We start from the raw sequence: 14,527 nt of genomic DNA on the forward strand, positions 1-14,527 counted from the left end.
AATCATTGATTCTCACTAAGTCATTATGAGGACTTGAATGTTTTTTAATGGTAGCAACATAGCGACCTAAGAAAGAAAAATTAGGACCCACCACAATCACATTAAATCACTAATCAAACACACATTGTCATATTGAAGTGGAATTGATGATGATTATTATGTTGCGTAAAGAATCTACTCACTATTTAAGCATGGTGACATAACAAGAAGGTGACACATGTCCACGAAGTGCTAGTGGGACCTATCCAAATTTCTAGTAGTGAAAAAAAAGCTTATACGGAGAAAACTAATTGAGTTGACTTCTAGCTAGGTGAGTGGAAAAAAAGTCATTCTTGTTTTTATTCCCATATCATTAGATTTGACTTAGATCAATGGCATATTTTCAAAATTAGAAGGAGGTGCCACTTTGTTCTCCTTATAGTTCATTTATGAAGGTTTAAAACTCCTTCTATGGACCATGAATAGAGTATATTGTAGAAAATCTCATCATTTCTTTCATAAACAAACAAATATCTAGGCTTTCAAAGAATTCAAAGCTACTGAGAATTTTCATTGGGTGACCACAATGTGATAGATTTGCATCTTGTCCAAAAAATATTGTCAAATTGTTGGAGATAGAAGAGAGTCAAAGTAAGTTTTTTTTCTCACCATATACATTAAAATTTTCTAGTTTTTTCAAAGTCATTCACCATGCCTCCAAAGAAATTTTTTTCATGTCAAGAAGATTATTTGGCTAGAAATATTTGTGATGGTCTTCTTGAATTATTGCTTGAATCCAAAAATGAGACTATCAAGGTGAAAAAGTTAATCTCCCTAAACCCTAGACTCAATATTGCTGACAAATTGTTTGATAAGGGAGATTAGGTTAGGGATGCTAAAACTTCTGAAACAGGGCCTTTTCTTTTTAAAAAATGGTTCTTAGAATAGAAATTATTTGCTCCTCATGCAAATATTTGGAGCTTTGACTTGGGAAAGCTAGTGGTCCGTAGTGTCTTAATGGATGTTGACTTATGACTATTGCCAAAAGCTATGACCTTGCAATCAGAGTAGTAAGAAGAATAGATGGTGAATGTCTAATCATAATAAGCCTTAAGGAAATTTAGGAAGTATTTGTTCTAGAGCCACTATTAGATAATTGTACACCCATTGACCTACAAGGTTTAGAAAAAGAAATATTTGTCTAAAAGGGATATGATTAGGTAGGGTGCATTGAGGACTCATATAGACACAATTGGGAACTTGTGAGTGATTACGACATCCTATAGGGAACATTTAAAAAAGGAATAGTTCACTTCCTGAGCTGTAGAAATATATATGACTCTATGTAGGGTTTTTGGTTAAGATGAGTAGAATGTTATGCCTATAAGTTTCATCTATATGATAGCTCAAATTTATTTTTTTGGTGTTGATGTTATTTTTGATTTTGCATCCTACTTAGTAGAAGAAATCCCTACAGGCTTGGTTGGAATTGCCAAAGGGAAGATTGAAAAAAAAATTGGTCATTATTCTCTATTGATGCACATGTTTTTGTTCAAAGGGGCAACATATTTTGGTAAAGAAATGGATTTGAATAGAGAACATGAGGGAGAGGCTTTGCTAGTTTAGTTATCAAGTGCAGGTAAAACTGGGGATGCAAAGAAGGCTAGTTTTGTCAGGTTTGATAGGTATTTTGCCTAAATTCTAAGATGTCTCTTACTCAAGGACAATCCTAGGATTCCTAAGGCACTAATAGATTTTATTAGGACCATGGATAATCCTTCTGATTTAAAAGTATCACACAATTGGGGAGATATTATATCGTACTTTTTTTCTACTATTATTAGAGTTTATGGTTTTCAAGGGACTCGTCATGATTTTCCTTACCAGGTGCCACTAAAAGTAGGAATAGCTAAGGTGTTGTGGTAGTTGGGAGGATTGGAAGAAACCTATCTAGTATAAAGAAATAGAGGCTCAATTTTCCCCACTTGTATTGTAGCCTATTGATCATTTTGTTATTACAAAACAAGGTTGTTTATTTTTATACAAAATTTTAGATCTATATAAGATGGCAGTCTCTCATGCCTATTTTTGTGATATAGAGGGCTTTTATGACCATGTTTTTAGACTAATGGTTAAATTTGGTTCAATAAAACATGAACCATATTACCCTGAGGATATAATTAGAAATGAGTTTTCCTTGAAGGAGGAAGAGACCAAGAAGGAAAAGTGGAGCGTTTTCTCAAGGGTTTTGGAATTTATTCATTATTTTGACAAGAATTATAAGCCTTTTGATAATGCAAAAATAGAGGCAGATAGAATCAATAAACTCATGATTACCTTTCCTAAAACAATGGAAACCCTAAATGAGAAAAAATAAATTATTTATTAATGCATATCTAGATAAGACCAAAGAGGTTATGAAGATATTGGCATTCACTCCCAATCTAGAAACATGACAATTGATTATCCAAAAAAAGGTCAAGTTATAATGTGATCTAGAATAAGAAGACCATTGTGGATAAAGGCAAACAAATAATAGGATCCACTAGCATTGTCTTGGAAGAGAGACCTGATGAGGCCTCCCCTAAGAGGTAGAAAATAATAAAAGAGCAAGGTCCTCATATTGAGAAATATTCACCTACCCAATCTCCTTTGTAGATTGAAGTGGACTAGCTCACTAGGAAGCAAGTTGAATAGCTAGGGTCCTAAGGGGGATTATTTATTACCTAAGTAGAGTTGGATGAGGGAAACCCTCAAGAGCCTTTGGTGCCAAGCCTCAATTTGATATTGGAAAATTATAAAGGAAGGGAATAGGACCCTATTATAGAACAAGCCAACCATGAATTTTTATTAGATAAAATTTTTGTTAAGTCAATAGCTTTTTACTAATTTTCATGGAGATCAAATATAGGTAGATATGAGGAAAGGTGCAATAAATTAATAACTGAGCACCTAGAAATGGAGGAGGTAGCCAAAAAAATCCAAATATAAGATGAAATGATGCAAGAACTCCAAAACTTGACCCCTAAGGAAGAGAGACAACTGGTGAAAGCATCAAGTGTTTTGCTACTACCCAATTGGGATATAGCAGATGTTTTAGTTTTCAATTATGTTTCTAATAAATTAGACCTATAGGATCAAAACAAGAAAGAAATGAAAGGTACTAAATTCAGTGTAGACCATGCTACCTTAGTTATTTGGTCCATAAGAAGGGGATCTAGGATTGTTTCCTCATAGTCAGATGATACTGGATTGATGGGCAATATAATTGTCAAAAGGGTAGTAGATACAACTAATGTGGAGGCTGCACATTTTAATGTTGATACATCTAAGCTGGCTTTGGCCACTACAAAGAGAGATGTTAGTGAAAGATTAGAATTATAGGCTAAATATGAGAGAGTTTTGGAGGCTTACAATAAAGAAGTTCAAAAAAGGATTGAACTTAAAAACAAAGTGATGAGATGGTCTTCCAAGCCAAGGATTACATACCCGCGCTCACCCGTGGAGCCTTTTAAATCCACTCCTCTTATTGAAATGCTAGATACTCCACAAAGGCCACAATACTATACAGCTAAAGATTTTGAAGAAGAGAAGAGAAAACTATGGGCACTACATGTAGAGATAAATGTGCAATATGAAGATAAATTGAGGAAGGATCTTATGTATCTAGTTGATAAAATTGAATGACCATTATTCTATGATCAGTTAGCAAGGGAAATAAACATATGGGAGGAAATAAAAGCAAGTGAAGAGACTTTGAAACCCATTGCTAATAAGTGGAATAAGAGGAGGAAAAAGGTTATATTGTTATATTATTTTGTTATAGAATTTGCTCATGATTACATTGAAAAACCTTTTGATATTACTAAGGACCTCCCAAATTTTGATGACAATAGAGTTGGGTTACAAAGAGGAATTGTTAGTTACTTAGATAAGTACAAAAATGTAAAATTTGACTTATTCCCATGTGATTTGGATAGAAAGAATAAATTGAAAAGTAAAGATGAGTGGGCTGAAAAATTAGATGACTTATTTTGTTTAAGAATGAATAAAGTCATACATGAAAAAGGACATGCATGGTGGGAAACCATAAAAAAAGAAATGGTGAAGGTCTAGTTATTCATTGATTCCTTAAAACAAGATTTTTTTTAATATTGGTAAAGAGGCTAAATATGTGATTAAGAAGCAAAATGATATCCTATAGTTTAACTAGCTAGATGACACACTTTTTGACAAGTGGATGGTAGATATTGCTTCTAAAGAGAAATGGGGAGAAGGTGAAAGCAACAGTGATGAGATGCATCAAGATGAAGTAAAAATCATTGATGCACCTTTAGGAGATCAGAAGAAAGAGGAGGAAAAAGACAATAAACAAATTACAATTGCAAGTGCCAAAGCCAAAAATGATGGCATGGCAGAGGAAGAGGTAGGAATAAAGGTGGTTTTATCAGTTCATTAAAAATAGTGAAAATCCTTGAGTTGAGGTTGATTTGCATATACCAGAGCAAGACATAGCATTGGCTAGTCTAATAGCTACATATTCCAAAGAGTTAGAATAGCATAGGCATTAATCATGGAATTAGTAGCATTTGGAGGTGTATTAGAAATGGGACCTACCAAAGGAATACTATCATCTATAAGTTTTCTATTACACAATTTTATTTTCATTTTGATAGCAGAATGTAAATATCTTTTGTCTTAAGGGACAACTATCATTTTCTCTTAGCCTGAAGCTTGTTGCATCTCACACTATATAACTAAGATCACAGGGCTAGAGAAATGGTCCAAATAGTGGTATTACTTTTGATTTTTGTTAAGTCTTCCTTTATGTCTTTCCGGTCTAGTATTTTGATGAGTACTTTATGATATATTTCTGTACAGGTTAATGAAAATGCATCAATTTGATAGGATTTAGAGATTTTTTCTTGAGTCATTCTTAGTCTAGCTCAATTGTATACAATGAGTTTTTAAATAAAATTAATATAAAGATGAACTATGACCACATCTTTTCTGGTTGAATCTTGTCTCCATTTCTTTTATCTAGTTATTTTGAAGTTGTATAAGCAAAGCTTGTCCAATTGAATGCAATTGAATCAAATTGTATATCAATTGGCTATTGCTATTAGTTCAATGAATTAAATAAAGTATTTAGTGGCATTGATAGGGTCTCCATGGTAATAGGAGGGATGTTTGTAAGTATGATTTTCAGTAAGAATTGTTGATAATGTTGATTGTAAAGCAATCAATCAGATCTAGCAATTGAATAGACTATGAATCCTAATGGATGAGGCACTAATCTATTAATTCAAATCTATATGAGAAGAAATCATAGATAAGAATCAAACTAGAATTCAAATCAATTTTTACTTCACTATTTGAAATATCTCAATGCTGGTCAACACTTGTTTGCATTTGATCTCTAAGTCTTAGTTAGCTACTATTGCTAGAAATATTTGCAAATCTAAGAAGAAGTGTGACCAAATCTTCTTACAAAAGTCTTAAGATGTCATGGAATGAATAAATTATGTATGTATCTAAGATAGGAAATTAGAATTAGAATGAAACTAAGAGATTTTTATTCAGTAGCATTCATTTGAATCATCGCTTAGTTATACACACCTTGGTTCTATAGTGCCTAAAGAGTAGAAAATCAGTCTTGATTTTGTTGAAGTTGGGTCCAAATATGAAGAAAATTTAATTGTTCATAAGAAGTAGCTAATCCTTAGATTTTTGTGACCTTTTTTATCATGATATTAAGTATTTTTGCTTAATAGTTTAAAATACACCAACACAATCAATACTATAACTCAGTTGATACTAAAGTAATTGGCAACCTTAGACTTGCTCAACTTGTACTAAAGTATAAACAAGTCCATAAATTTCTTGGCCTTCATTAAGTGGCTTGATCATAATGATGACTGACTAGCTCATCCTAGAAAATAACTAGAAGTTGGACACTAATAGGAAACACGGCATAGAGATCAACAATCTCCTCCTTTGACATTAGTGGCAAAAACACTTTGTCATGACCTAGCAACCCATTCAAAATTACAAAATAACACTCCCCTTAGGCTATGATTCAGTCTCCAAAAATATATCAATATATAAATATTAATAGTTATGATATATGATATTTCAATTCGCTTTGCATGTCTCATATTTTTCCATTTTGTAGTATGTTTCATGATACTTGCTTTTTCCCTTATTTTTGACACTTATGACTTGGGGTTTGTAGGGGTCAAATTGTACTTATCCAAAAATGATTTGTGATTTTATAGAATCACCTCTAATCCATGATTCCAACTTGATCTTATAGATTCCATAACTTGAATATGGATTTCTAGTTATGCTGCTAGAGCTACTAAGCTATTTACAATAGAGAGATGTAGATCTCTCTTGACTAAGTCCTTTGCAGCTAACAAGATGTTCTTAATAACCTCCAAATGGGCAACATGGTTGAATATAAATAAGTTTTGATGTAATTTTTCCATCTCTAACCATCAACTTGACTAACTTTCCTTGAGAAAAAAACTTAATTTATTGAATAGATGAGGGTTTGAACTTGCACCCTTGCTCAAAGAATGTGCATTTTCCTTTACATCTAATTGCAACTAATCAATTGAGCATTGATTCTTTGTGGTAAAGAACTCAACATCAAAGAAATTTACATACAAAGAATTAATGTTCTAAAAAATATCTTAACATATTTACAAGGTTTGAAAGCTCAACTTATTGTATTGTAATTTATGTTTAGACTTTCTCAAAAACTTTTTGCTCAAACTTTTTCTCAGACCATCTCATCAATTCCTCATTGGTCTCTATATCTTGATTATTAACTCAATCAACAATATGAACTATTTTTTCCAAAATTTGTACTTGCTTATTTACATTTTGAATCTCAAATGCATCTACAAATATGTCTTTTATATCATGTAATACCTATTTTTCCTTGCATTCCCTTCTGAGTTGTTCTTACTTTGTCTTGATACTAAAAAATGCTTGTAAGATTTGCATTTGTTCAAGTCTCATTGTTTCAAGCTCATACTTGGGAAGTGTAATGACCTTTATCTAAGATCACTAGATGATGCAGAGCCACACCTTGGAAAACTTAGGAGGAATCAGTCACTCAACTGAGTTGCTTCAAGGGGCATCTACAACCTTCAGGATCACACACGATATATTATAACCACCCATTGTGATTTGAACCAACTGTCCTTATCATTATTATTATTATGAAAACACAACCAGAGATACCTTAGACTCAACTCATAAGACTCCTATAACCATCCACTAGATTCAAAACTTTGAAAATAAATCCCCCCAAAAATTTCTTCTTGCTGCCTCCGGATAGACCTGCACTCAGACATGAATAACTTTCGAACCAGAAAAGATTTACTCAATCCCACTGTTGAGATTTGGCGTAACTAGGTTTCAAACAACATATGATTTTTTTAGAGAAATGCAACATTTCAAACCCAAGATATTGACCACGCATCAGAGTACATTTTTTTGCAAAACATTGCTTCTTGCTGTCTCTAGATAGGCCTGCACTCGGACATGAATAACTCTTGAACCAGATCAAAACACTTCAATCTCTCTAGTGAAGATGGGCATAATTAGGCCTATAATAACATATCCAAAGCTCATGAAAATCCAACAATTCATTTGGGAGATATTACCCATGCACTGAGACTAATTTTCTGCAAACATACCGAATTCGACCCAAAACTAAAACTTTTTAATCTTCTGCAAACTATCAACTTGTTTCCAATGAGAAGATAAAAAAAATCCATTCAAAACTCAGACCATCGAAAACTTGCACAAAAAAAAAAAAAAAAACATTCCATATCTCTCCAAATTCGATTCGTTTCTTAGATAGCCGACTGGCTCTCCCTTAAAACTGACTTTCTTTTTCCTATTAAAGGATGTGAAACATTTTCTTCTTATTTTAGAAAAGAAGAATGTCTTCTATCCAAAAAAAGGATAAGAATCTGAAACATTTTTCTACCAATATTAGACAGTCATTTTCTAAGTTAGGAATATTCCAAAAACTGCCTACTACCTATTATTGGATTCTAAAAATCATTAAACACTCCACCTACGAACTAAAAAAAAACTATTCTAATTTAAGATCCACACACCTGGTCCTAGGTGGCTATATCTGGAGAGCTTATCAAACTGCTACTCTAGGTATGCCACCACATGTAGGATGTTATTACAAACTTCAAAAACTAAAAGCATTTAAAACATAACATTAAATTCCCTATTACATTTTCAACAATGTTGCCTCGTATAGCGTTTCTCTTCTCTGCCACTACAGCATACTCCCCTGTAGAATGAATCTCAAGTCCTCTTGAGATGATGTGTTGTAGAAATGAATCTCATTCTTCTTTCGAACTTTCCAATTTCTTTGAACTAGGATGAGCATATCTACAAGAAAAACAAAGATAATATCCAACTTCTCCACCTTGTAGCTTTGATTCTTTAATGTTGTAAATGTCACAAAAAATTCTCTAGCATGATTCACTATACATGAAATCTGCATCCCTGCATAAACATTATTAGAAGAAAACATATGATCAGCATTAAGATTATTTGAGTTCTCTTTTTGAATATGAGCTTCCTTATACACCATGTAATGTGCATCATATCTATCTTCATCAATAGTACCCATAAACTTATCTGCTTCTTGACTATCAACTAGTTTCACATCTTGAATCTTAAGAATCGTATTTATCTCTTCTTCCTTTATTAAACATTTATCATCATCTTGATCTTCTGTAGTAATCTCACTTTCAAATATCTCTTTCTTATTACAACTTTGCTCAAGAACAATAATAGTATTGCACTCTTTCCTTTCTTCTTCAAGCTTAGTTTCCATACTACCGCCATGCCTTTTCCATTCTCCCACGATGGCTGCAAATTTTTCCCATAAATCAGATTCTTCTTCAGAACTTTCTGTTACACATTCCTTAGCTTCATCTTCATACCATTCCTCTTGACATTTTTCTTCATTATGCATATTTAAGGCTTCATCAGTTGCCTCCAAAATATTTTCCATAGGAGTACCTTCCAACATTGTACTCTTCTTTATTTTCAAAGGGCACATTATTGTTCCAACCATAACTTTATCACACTCAAATCCCATAAGACTTTCCTCTTTATTCTTCTCATCAACATTTACTTGCTGCACTCCTTCTTTCTGCATTTTATTTTCTCTCAACTTAGCTTCATTCTCTTCACGTTTCCTTCTCAAACTTTTTATTTCCTCTTCTATCTTGCTTACCTCTTCTTTTTGTTTTCTCATTTCTTCTTCCTCTCCTTTCTTCTTTTCTATCACTTCCAACTTCAAGTTTGAAGACTCCATCTCTGAATTTTCTTCCTCAGTCTAATTTTCAACATCATTCTGTAATTTGTCTTTGAGTACAGGAACCAGTGCAAAGAGTGGGCTCTTCTTTCCTTTCACCTCTTTCAAGAATTCTTTCTTACCCATCATCATAACTTTGGCTTCTACAGTTTTGGATTCTTCTTGACTTGGCTCAACTAAAGGTATCAGTTCAATGACCTTTCCATTCTTTGTAATGGTATACGTATTCTTCACTCCATCATGATGTGCCTTGAGATCATATTGCCAGGGTCTACCAAAAAGTAAATGGCATGCATCCATATTAACAATATCAAACAATAATCTATCCTTATAGGATCCAATCTGAATTTCCACCCAAGCTTGCTCTTCCACTATAGTATTCTGCCCTTTATTTAACCAAGATACTTTGTAAGGATACGGGTGTTGTATTCTTGGTAGCTTTAACTTTTCCACCATTTCAAGAGACACAAAATTTTTTGTAGAACCAGAGTCTACCATTACCTTACAAACTTTTCCCCCAGATTTACAGGTAGTTCTAAAAATGGACTTTCTTTGTGGTGGTTCTTCTTTGGTAGGAATTTTCAACAGTGTTCTTCTCATCATAAGTGCTTCCCCCTTTTCTGGATAACCATAACTGTCTAAATCTTCTTGTAAATCCACTTCTTGTGCCAGGTGTATTCTCCTTTCACCATGAATACTAGAGCTTTCTTTTACTAGACATTTGTGTGCCATATGACCTTCCTGATTACAGTTGTAGCATCTTATTGGTCCATTTGTCCTTCCTGGTGATCTTCCTCTAAAATTTGGCCTTCTACCTATGAAACTTCCTCTAAAATTATCAAACTTATTATCTTCATTATGCATCTCCGTTTGTGGCTGAAAATTTGGACTTCTTCCACTAAATGTACCTCTTCCTCTGAATGGTTGTCTTTCTCTACCTCTGTTATTATTTTCTTGTCTCCTTTTGATTTTCTCTTCCACCTTTAAAGCCAACTAATAGCACTTAGCTATGGTGTTAGGACTTAGCAACTGCAACTCTTCTTGTATGTTCATCCTCAAACCATTTAGGTATCTTGCTACCTTGATACTCTCAGGTTTTGCAAATTTTAACCTTAGACTTAACTTCTCAAATTCTTCTGTATAAGTATAGACATCCATATCCCTTTGTCTGAGATTCTACCTTTTCTAATGCAACTATACCTCATAGTCTTTAGGGAGATACGTCTCTCTTATCATTGACACCGTCTTCTTCCACGAACAATTTTTTCTTTTATCCTCCTTTACCCTTTCTTCTTGCACAAAATTCCACCATGTAAGGGCTGCTCCCTTCATTCTGGACTTAGCCAACTTAACTTGCTGCGACTTTGAAACTTTCTCACATTCAAAATGATTCTCTAAGGCTTCAATCCATTCCATCACTAATTCAACGTCCATCTTTCTTGTAAACATAGGTAACTCCACGGGTTTTCCTCCCAAAGCCTTTAAAGCTTTAAAAAATGGCTTCTCGTTCTCAGATATTCTATCTTCTTCACTATTGGGTACATCTTCCTCTTCTTCCATTTCTTCTTCTATTTCTTTCTTCTCAACTATATTCTACATATATTCCAACTTACTAGCTAGTTCTGCCACTATCCCCTTCAACTCCCTATTCTCTTTCTGGATAAGTTCTTCTTGCTCCTCGACTTTCTTCACTAACTCTGCATTGGTCACCATCTTGCTTGACCCTATTGAGGAATCTTGATCAGGGGCGTTCAACATATAACTTCACAACCTGTAACTCTCAAGCTCTGATACCAAAAATGATGCAGAGCCACACATTGGAAAACTCAGGAGGAATCAGTCACTCAACTGAGTTGCTTCAAGGGGCATCTACAACCTTCAGGATCACACACGATATATTATAACCACCCATTGTGATTTGAACCAACTGTTCTTATCATTATTATTATGAAAAAACAACCAGAGATACCTTAGACTCAACTCATAAGACTCCTATAACCATCCACTAGATTCAAAACTTTGAAAATAAATCCCCCCAAAAATTTCTTCTTGCTGCCTCCGGATAGACCTGCACTCAGACATGAATAACTTTCGAACCAGAAAAGATTTACTCAATCCAACCATTGAGATTTGGCGTAACTAGGTTTCAAACAACATATAAATTTTTTAGATAAATCCAACGGTTCAAACCAGAGATATTGACCACGCATCAGAGTACATTTTTCTGCAAAACATTGCTTCTTGCTGTCTCTAGATAGGCCTGCACTTAGCCATGAATAACTCTTGAACCAGATCAAAACTCTTCAATTTCTCTAGTGGAGATGGGCATAATTAGGCCTATAATAACATATCCAAAGCTCATGAAAATCCAACAGTGAATTTGGGAGATATTACCCATGCATTGAGACTAATTTTCTGCAAACATACCGAATTCGACCCAAAACTAAAATTTTTTAATCTTCTGCAAACTATCAACTTGTTTCCAGTGAGAAGATAAAAAAAATCCGTTCAAAACTTAGACCATCAAAAACTTGCACAAAAAAATAAAAAAAGCATTCCATATCTCTCCAAATTTGATTCGTGTCTTACATAGCCGACTGGCTCTCCCTTAAAACTGACCTTCTTTTTCCTATTAAAGGATGTTATTTTAGAAAAGAAGAATGTCTTCTATCCAAAAAATGGATAAGAATCTGAAACATTTTTCTACCAATATTAGACAGTCATTTTCTAAGTCAGGAATATTCCAAAAACTGCCTACTACCTATTATTGGATTCTAAAAATCATTAAACACTCCACCTACGAACTAAAAAAAAACTATTCTAATTTAAGATCCACACACCTGGTCCTAGGTGGCTATATCTGGAGAGCTTATCGAACTGCTACTCTAGGTATGCCACCACATGTAAGATGTTATTACAAACTTGAAAAACTAAAAGCATTTAAAACATAACATTAAATTCCCTATTACATTTTCAACAATGTTGCCTCCTATAGCGTTTCTCTTCTCTGCCACTGTAGCACTAGAGTCCCAGGTAACTCAATCTTCTTCTCAATAATTGTGACCTTGGGGTGCTAACACTTGAAAATGTAATTTTCAATTACTTCCCTTTAACACTTGATCTTTGTTTTTGTTGACTTGTAGGGGTGTTCTCCTATTGAGTAGGTGTGACCTATTGAATAGATGTAACATTTGATGTATCAGTATGAGAGAAAACAACACTCAACAACTATTTGAGGGTTTGGAAAACCTCTTGCACCTTTGGATTCTCAGCCTTCTTAGGCTTAGGATGATTAGTCTCCTTAGTTGCCTCATTATGATGTCCTAAGGCTCTTGAGCAAATTGATCTAATTCACCTTGCTTATCTCCTTCATTATTGTAAATAACAAGATTAGCCACAGGAGGGGGATATTGCTGATTAGCCACAAGATTATCTCCTTCATTATTGGTGATCACTATTAAAGCTTTTTCGTACTCCTTGACACTTAAATCTTCTTGTGCCTTGTTATCAACTATAACTGATGTAATTTTAAAATTATCAATTGGGGTGTTCCCAATTGGTACACTATCAATCTGTGGGTAATCTTGGATTTGTATTAGTACTAGATTGGTGTCTAGAAGAAGAGTGTTTGAAGTTTGAAGCGCAACACTTTTTAGTTCTCCCTCAGTTAAAATATTTAAATTCTATTGTGTCTCTTTAGAGATATCTTCTTTACTGACAACATCACATTGTTCACTCTCTTCTTCCTATTGGAAATGTAAATGGGAAAGTAAGTTTTGAGAGATGAGTGTGGAGGGAGAGATGTTGAAAAAATACTTAAAATTTTTAACCATAAAACATTTTACCATCATCCATCTCATAACTTAGCATATAATCTAAAATATATAACATGCATCACATCCATATCATAATGTAAATCAGAACATAACACTAAAGTTTTTGGTTACCTAAAAATCCTCCAAGGAGAAGGTAAAATTGTCATAGGGATGACAGCCACAAATCTTCACTAATACAATAATAAAGTGTGGCTGATTATGGTTAAAATGTTTTGATCATAAACTATGATCTACCCTATGAGATGTTTTCCCTATTAAAGGCTTACAAAGACTATTAGATCTCACCTTGAGTAAAGGATTTAAATTCACAATTAAGTAATCACTCTATTAAGAAATTTACAAATGTTTATTAGGACTACTCTATTAAGAGATTTACCCTATCTCACCTATCAATATCATTCTATACCTAATCCTTTAGTTAGCACCTTTCTGCTAGATGTCAAATCTCCTCTTGATCATTCTAATTGAATGTATCTTCTTTGACCTTTCACTAGTTCTCTCCTCAACTAGTTTTGTTTTCATTAACTTGTTCTAAAATTCTTAGCCTTCACTTAAGAATATTCTCCATGCCTTCTTTCACACATGATACTCTCCCTAGTATCTTTCTTCATCACTCTTACTCCCCCTTAGGGTTTACCTCTTTAAATAGGCACTAGGATACAATCTTAGGTAATAATCATTGACTCTGGTTGATTCTTATTATCACCTAGTGCTTCCTCTTTTCTTATTGGCTATATGTATTACATAGGGATGAGTGATATGATTTCATCTTTATCTCCTAATACCAAAAAATAGTTGTTCATGTTAGCCAAAAATAGTTTACATAGGATTTTTTTCCATTACAAACATCTATGTCATTGATTGGTTACTTGACATCAATAGGCTTCTGATGTTCAACCTTAACTGTGCACTTATGTTTTTTACTCGGCTTCTGAATGGCTTGACACACACCATTTCTTGATACCTACTAGTTATCAACACCTACTAGTGCATAGCACTAGCTATTATATCACTTGGCTCACTCTATTCACTTGGCTCACAATGATCACTTGGATCACTCTATTCACTCAAATCATAGTGATCACTTGATGCACTTTGTTTACTCAACATACACTTTTTACTTGGCCTCAGTAGTGGCTTGGTCATAGTCATGACCAACCAATGATGCTAGATAATGACGAAGTGTTTTGTCACTACTTTGCCAAAACCATAATGAGATTAATAGTTTCTTCTTCCTTATTTCTTCTTCCAAGATCTTAGGCTCATCACAGTCTTCTTGATTATATAACTCAATTGCATCTATACCTTCTTCTTCTTTCTCCTCTACTACTAATGTAGGTAAAGA

This window comes from Cupressus sempervirens, chromosome 1 (assembly GCF_028749045.1).
Source record: "Cupressus sempervirens isolate cs-2001-9-10 chromosome 1, ASM2874904v1, whole genome shotgun sequence".
In the NCBI taxonomy this organism is placed as follows: domain Eukaryota; kingdom Viridiplantae; phylum Streptophyta; class Pinopsida; order Cupressales; family Cupressaceae; genus Cupressus; species Cupressus sempervirens.